We start from the raw sequence: 7,676 nt of genomic DNA on the forward strand, positions 1-7,676 counted from the left end.
GCAGAGAGGTTCTGATTGCTCAGTGATGAATCCATGCGCTTTTTTTTCCAGGAAGTTTTCGCCTGCTGAGCGAAATTATGATGTGGGCAACCGAGAGTTGCTGGCCATGAAGTGGGCATTCGAGGAGTGGCGTCATTGGCTTGAAGGAGCTAAGCATCGCGTGGTGGTATTGACTGATCATAAGAACTTGACTTATCTCGAGTCTGCTAAGCGTTTGAATCCTAGACAGGCTCGTTGGTCGCTGTTTTTCGCCCGTTTTGACTTTGTGATTTCGTACCTTCCGGGCTCTAAAAATGTGAAGGCGGATGCTCTGTCTAGGAGTTTTGTGCCCGACTCTCCGGGTTTATCTGAGCCGGCGGGTATCCTCAAGGAAGGAGTAATTGTGTCTGCCATCTCCCCTGATTTGCGGCGGGTGCTGCAAAAATTTCAGGCTAATAAACCTGATCGTTGTCCAGCGGAGAAACTGTTTGTCCCTGATAGGTGGACGAATAAAGTTATCTCTGAGGTTCATTGTTCGGTGTTGGCTGGTCATCCTGGAATCTTTGGTACCAGAGAGTTAGTGGCTAGATCCTTTTGGTGGCCATCTCTGTCGCGGGATGTGCGTACTTTTGTGCAGTCCTGTGGGATTTGTGCTCGGGCTAAGCCCTGCTGTTCTCGTGCCAGTGGGTTGCTTTTGCCCTTGCCGGTCCCGAAGAGGCCTTGGACACATATCTCTATGGATTTTATTTCAGATCTTCCCGTTTCTCAAAAGATGTCAGTCATTTGGGTGGTCTGTGATCGCTTTTCTAAGATGGTCCATCTGGTACCCTTGTCTAAATTGCCTTCCTCCTCTGATTTGGTGCCATTGTTCTTCCAGCATGTGGTTTGTTTGCATGGCATTCCAGAGAATATCGTTTCTGACAGAGGTTCCCAGTTTGTTTCGAGGTTTTGGCGAGCCTTTTGTGGTAGGATGGGCATTGACTTGTCTTTTTCCTCGGCTTTTCATCCTCAGACTAATGGCCAGACCGAACGAACCAATCAGACCTTGGACACATATCTGAGATGCTTTGTTTCTGCCGATCAGGATGACTGGGTGTCCTTTTTGCCTTTGGCTGAGTTCGCTCTTAATAATCGGGCCAGCTCGGCTACCTTGGTTTCGCCATTTTTCTGCAATTCTGGGTTCCATCCTCGTTTCTCTTCAGGACAGGTTGAGTCTTCGGACTGTCCTGGTGTGGATACTGTGGTGGACAGGTTGCAGCAGATTTGGACTCATGTAGTGGACAATTTGACCTTGTCCCAGGAGAAGGCTCAACGTTTCGCTAATCGCAGACGCCGTGTGGGTCCCCGACTTCGTGTTGGGGATCTGGTTTGGTTATCTTCTCGTCATATTCCTATGAAGGTTTCCTCTCCTAAGTTTAAACCTCGTTTCATTGGTCCGTATAGGATTTCTGAGGTTCTTAATCCTGTGTCTTTTTGTCTGACCCTCCCAGATTCTTTTTCCATACATAACGTATTCCATAGGTCATTGTTGCGGAGATACGTGGCACCTATTGTTCCATCTGTTGACCCTCCTGCTCCGGTTTTGGTGGAGGGGGAATTGGAGTATATTGTGGAGAAGATTTTGGATTCTCGTGTTTTAAGACGGAAACTCCAGTATCTGGTTAAATGGAAGGGTTATGCTCAGGAAGATAATTCCTGGGTTTTTGCCTCTGATGTCCATGCTCCCGATCTTGTTCGTGCCTTTCATGTGGCTCATCCTGGTCAGCCTGGGGGCTCTGGTGAGGGTTCGGTGACCCCTCCTCAAGGGGGGGGTACTGTTGTGAATTCTGTGGCAGAGCTCCCTCCTGTGGTCACAAGTGGTACTTCGGCTGATTCTCTCTGGGAGCTTCCGTTTGTGGAGGAAAGTGGTACTGCAGCTTCTGAGTTTCCTCCCTCAGGTGATCTGGTGAGGTCGTTAGGTGCTTCTCTACTTAACTCCACCTAATGCTTTGATCCTGGCTTCCTGTCAATGTTCCAGTGTTGGACTTGTTTTTCCCTGGATCATTCCTGTGGCCTGCTGCTCTGCATAGCTAAGTTCTTCTTTGCTATTTGTTTGCTATTTTTTCTGTCCAGCTTGTCTAATTGTTTTGCTGGAAGCTCTGGGACGCAAAGGGTGTACCTCCGTGCCGTTAGTTCGGTACGGAGGGTCTTTTTGCCCCCTTTGTGTGATTTTCTTTAGGGTTTTGTGTAGACCGCAAAGTTATCTTTCCTATTCTTGCTCTGTTAAGAAAGTCGGGCCTCACTTTGCTGAATCTATTTCATCCCTACGTTTGTCTTTTCATCTTAACTCACAGTCATTATATGTGGGGGGCTGCCTTTTCCTTTGGGGTATTTCTCTGAGGCAAGGTAGGCTTATTTTCTATCTTCAGGCTAGTTAGTTTCTCAGGCTGTGCCGAGTTGCATAGGCAGAGTTAGGCGCAATCCACGGCTGCCTCTAGTGTTGTTTGGAGAGGATTAGGGATTGCGGTCTGCAGAGTTCCCACGTCTCAGAGCTCGTTCTATTATTTTGGGTTATTGTCAGATCACTGTATGTGCTCTGACCTCCATGTCCATTGTGATACTGAATTGCCTTTCATAACACCCAGGTCTCTGTCTGCACTATCTTCCCCTCCTATAAATTGACTACCCTCCCCCCCAATCCCTAGTTTAAACAATCCTCCAACCTTCTAGCCATTTTCTCCCCCAACACAGCTGCACCTTCCCCATTGAGGTGCAGCCCGTCCCTAGCGTAGAGCTTGTAGCCAACTGAGAAGTCGGCCCAGTTCTGCAGGAACCCAAACCCCTCCTTCCTACACCAATTCTTGAGCCACTTATTAACCTCCCTAATCTCCCGTTGCCTCTCTGGCGTGGCACGTGGTACAGGCAGTATTTCGGAAAATACCACATTGGAGGTCCTTGCTTTCAGCTTGCGGCCTAATTCCCTGAAATCATCTTTAAGGACCTTCCACCTACCTCTAACTTTGTCATTTGTGCCAATGTGCACCATGACCGCTGGGTCCTCACCAGCCCCTCCCAGTAATCTGTCCACCCGATCAGCGATGTGTCGGACTCGAGCGCCAGGTAGGCAGCACACCGTTTGACAATCCCTGTCTTTGTGACAGATTGCCCTATGTGTTCCCCTAATAATTGAGTCTCCCACTACCAGCACCTGTCTGGCCTGCCCTGCTCTCCTATTTCCCTCCTTACTGGAGCAGTCACTCCTCCGGCTTTCAGAGGACATGCCTGGCTGCAGCAGTGCTACTCCTGTACTGGCACCCCCCTCATCTGCCAACTTAGCAAACTTATTGGGGTGTTCCAGATCAGGACTAGCCTCCCTAGCACTCTTCCCTCTACCCCGCTTCCTAACTGTCACCCAGCTTGTTACTTCACCATCCTGCAGCTCCATCCTACCATCCCCCCCTCATCTGTCCCATTGAGCGTCTGCTCCGTGAGCAGAAGACTCCTCTCCATATTGTCTATGGATCTCAGTGTTGCCAGCTGCACATTTAGAGTCAGAATCTGGGTTTCCAAATGCACAACGTGCTCACATCTCGCACAGCAGTATGCACCCTCGATCGGCTGCTCAAGGACAGCATACATGTGGCAAGATGTGCACTGGATGGCATTAACAAGAGTGGAGCACATTTCCTAATGGGGATTGTACCAGACAGAAAAGTTAAATAAAAAAAATAAATACAAAGTATTAATAAGAAACAGGCAGCAATTCAGTAATTCTTCCCGTGGAAACTCCCTGAATCCAAAGTCACACTTACCGCCGTCCACACTTACGCTCAGGTCACACTCAGCTCGCTCACACTCGCTATGCTGAAGATTTATAGATTTTTTTTTCTCTAGTTCCCTTAACAGCAATCCACCTTGCTGTTCAAATGCACTTCCAAAAAGGCAGAATTGTAGTATTCAGTCACTATGTGGTGGTAATATGTGGTCTGGTCATGGTGCGGTGGTATTTGTTCCTTGTATGTGATATTATTGGTCATTTTAAAAATTGAAAAATAAATAAAAAATATACCTAAATTGTATTGCATATTTTAACAAATATTTAATAGGTTACAGAAGAGTAGGGTCCGGCCAAAAGTGTCTACCGTGTTATGGTGGCGGCTTAAAAAATCTTTTGGCCAAAACAAAAGCTGCCAGCTATGTATGTGATCTGGTGATGGGACCTGTTAATGTGTGATAGGTGAGAAGTGGAGTTTTTCCAAGAGAGAGCGGTGGAACTGTGGACAGTTCGAGGGGTGGAGCGTGGAGGCGGGGCTGGGGTGGAGCCTGGGCAAAGTTTTAAGGGGCCCTGAAAATGTTGCCAGTATTGGGCCCCGAAATTTCTAGTGGCAGCCCTGGGTATATATAAATATGTCAGTGAGACACATATATATATAATTCAGCGCTAGATAGCAGAAAAGCTGGTAATTCAATTGCCGGCTTTTCCTATCTCCTTCACGAACCTGACAGGATATGAGACATGGTTTACATACAGTAAACCATCTCATATCCCTTCTTTTATTACATATTCCTCTTTAGTAATGTAAGAAGTGTCTTTGTGTCAAATTTGGGGTCTCTAGCTATTAAATTAAAGGGTTAAATCCCGGAAAAAAATTGGCGTGGGCTCCCGCACAATTTTCTCCGCCAGAGTGGGAAAGCCAGTGACTGAGGGCAGACATTAATAGCCTAGAAAGGGACCAACATCTGCCCCCAGCCACCCCAGAAAAGGCACATCTGTAAGATGTGTATGGTGTCTATGAACTCGTAATGATCAGGAGAATCATAATGTCAGGTCAGTTTTAGCATTTAGTGAACCTAGTAAAAAAGCCAAACAAAAAACAAGTGTGGGATTGCACTTTTTTTGGAATTTCACCGCACTTGGATTTTTTTCCATTTTCTAGAACGGGACATTCTAAAACAAATGATGTCATTCAACAGTACAACTTGTCCAGCAAAAAACTAGCCCTCACATGGCCATTTTGACCAAAAAATAGAAAAGTTATGGCTCTGGGAAGAAGGGGAGCAATAAATGAAAATCCAAAATATGTGTTCATTAAGGGGTTAAAATTAATTAGGAGCTCATCCATGCAGATGTCCCTTTGGGGAACGTACACTTCAGCATACTTTTTGTTGAAGTGTTCGATGACCGGTCAAACTTTGAGCAGATGGTCAAAGTTGGGGTCATCTCGGGGAGGACACTGTGCATTACACTGGTCTACAAAAAAAATTTCTGGCATGGACTTTAAGGACAGTTTTAGACTAATTTGAGGGTGCTGAATTCAAGTCTGATCTTATAATTTCTCTATCACATCATGTTTTTGCGTTATAGGTATATAGCCCATTTTCATGAATTCCATGATAAATATAAGTAGTGTATGAAAAGTGCCGGTTTATATGGTTCACTAAGGTAAATTTAGTTTTCATTTAGTCTCCCAATAAATGTGAGAATATCTTTCTTTTCTTTGAACATGCATAATTCCTATTTGTTATGATAACACCCTTGTTTTCTGTGCTTCTGGGACAGTAGAGCTACAGCAGAGCATTGGGTGAAAACTGAATGGCATCAGCGACAGAGTTTGGCATCTGGCGATAAGAATGTCATCCATGATCCTCTAGTGCAGTGTTCCCCAACTCCGGTCCTCAAGAGCCACCAACAGGTCATGTTTTCAGGATTTCCTTAGTATTGCACAGGTGATAATTGTATCACCTGGACAGGCAAGCATTCAATCACCTGTGCAATACTAAGGAAATCCTGAAAACATGACCTGTTGGTGGCTCTTGAGGACCGGAGTTGGGGAACACTGCTCTAGTGGATAGGAAGAACATTGTCTTTCCTCCCTTACACATAAAACTTGGATTGATGAAGCAGTTCGTCAAAGCTCTCAATCACAGTGGAGAATACTTTAACTATATATGTTCAACTTTTACTGGTCTTAGTGAAGAGAAGAAAAAGTCTGGAATATTTGATGGACCTCAAATAAGAACACTTATGAGAGACCCAAATTTTATCACATCAATGAATGAGACAGAAGAAAGAGCTTGGAATGCATTTTGTAATGTGGTGCAGATTTTTCTAGGGAATAAGAAAGCAGACAACTATAAAGAGATTGTGGAAGAGCTACTAATGAGTCTGTGAAATGTTGGATGTAGAATGAGTATCAAGATTCACTATTTACACAGCCTTTTGGACTTTTTTCCAGAGAACCTTGGTAATGTGAGCGAGGAACAAGGGGAGCATTTTCATCAGGACATTAGAACAATGGAAAAACGGTATCAAGGCCAGTGGGACTCACATATGATGGCTGACTATTGCTGGAGCTTGATGAGAGATAACCCAGAAGCTGTACATCACAGATCAGCCAAGAAAAGAAAGTTCAAATAACTGCCATTTGTCATTCATCTGTGTGCTATATATATGTGTTTTTGTAGTTTAATTCTGTAAGTATATTTGTTTTGCTGTACATAGACTTTGTAATCTTTGTTATTCATTGATTAAAAATATACAAAATGTAGTACCGAAAATCATGTGTTTTTATCATAAAACATTAGGAGTAATTTTCATCAAAAATTGAAAATATCTTGAAATGCTGATGTGATAGCCAAAAACAGAGTTCATATTCGTAATCAACAGCCAAAATTGACTTAAAATATGTTTTAAAACCTTTTGCCAGAAAATTGCGTTGTCCAGTGTTATCATAATGCAGGAATTTGTGGATGGCCATGACCATTCGGAACACTGGAGTGTTGTATAAAACATCAACCCTCCAATATTGCCGAAGTTCTGGCTTCTTCAGGATCCTAATGTGAGGGATTAAGCCCCAAAACCAGTTAGAAAACGATGAACCGGGGTTTTGTGCCAAAAATTGATGAGCATACAAATTAGTTTGGACCACCATGAGGTTAACAAAATCCTCAGAGAAAAAGACTTTGAAACAGTCTAGTTCTGTGAGGCCGGAAGTGTCAAACTTGATTCCTAATTCTGCCACAAAATCAGGAATCAGGGGGGGAATTTTCAGGGGGCGAGGTCCTTTCGAGGTCCATAATGGGGTGTGCTGTTTCATCTTCTGGAATAGGGGGCGCTGCTTCTTCTGTCCTGGGACATCTGCGTGGCAGTTCAGCAGCACCTGAGGAGGAAGAAGAGGATGAGGAGGATGAATCTGAAAAATAAAGAAATGTGGGAACTTCTTCCCTCACGATCAGTGTCGGAGGCAAGGAAAGAATATGCCTCCACCACTGAATAGCACTTTTGGGACGACATTTTTTTTTTTATGAATGTGATGACTGTGTCGCTACTTTATTTAACTGTGTGTGTGTGTGTGTGTATGTGTGTGAGCGAGAGAGAGATAGTGCTTGGTGTAATCTTATTTTTCTGAAAAGAAAAGCTAAAAGAAAAAAAGCAGCAGCCAGGGAGAAAATAAAGTCAAGAAAAGTGTAAAACAGCAGGCACAAGCTCTGATGAGTGAACTGAGTCACTACTCAAAGTTCGGAAGCTGCTAGATGTGCACATGAGGGTGGCGAAGAAGAAATGTGTCTAAAACAGCAGACATGAGCTTTGATGAGGAGTGGACTGTGTCACTTATCAAACTTTGACGTCTGCTGGATGTGCGCACGGGGTGGCACAAAAGGAGAAAGAAAAAAAGGGGATAACTGCAGGCATGAGCTCTTATGAGTGAACTGCGTCA

The 7,676-nt window shown here is 44.4% G+C and overlaps 1 long non-coding RNA gene across 1 annotated transcript in view; it reads left to right on the plus strand.

Moving 5' to 3' along the window:
* Nucleotides 1-6,404, plus strand: part of LOC138680577 (uncharacterized) — a 32,677-nt gene extending 26,273 nt beyond the window's left edge. Inside the window, exon 3 of the long non-coding RNA XR_011321666.1 lies at nucleotides 6,195-6,404. This is a non-coding gene — a long non-coding RNA (uncharacterized lncRNA). The remainder of the gene's footprint in view (nucleotides 1-6,194) is intronic.
* The last annotated feature ends 1,272 nt before the right edge of the window (nucleotides 6,405-7,676 follow it).

Source organism: Ranitomeya imitator, chromosome 5 (assembly GCF_032444005.1).
Source record: "Ranitomeya imitator isolate aRanImi1 chromosome 5, aRanImi1.pri, whole genome shotgun sequence".
NCBI classification, from domain to species: domain Eukaryota; kingdom Metazoa; phylum Chordata; class Amphibia; order Anura; family Dendrobatidae; genus Ranitomeya; species Ranitomeya imitator.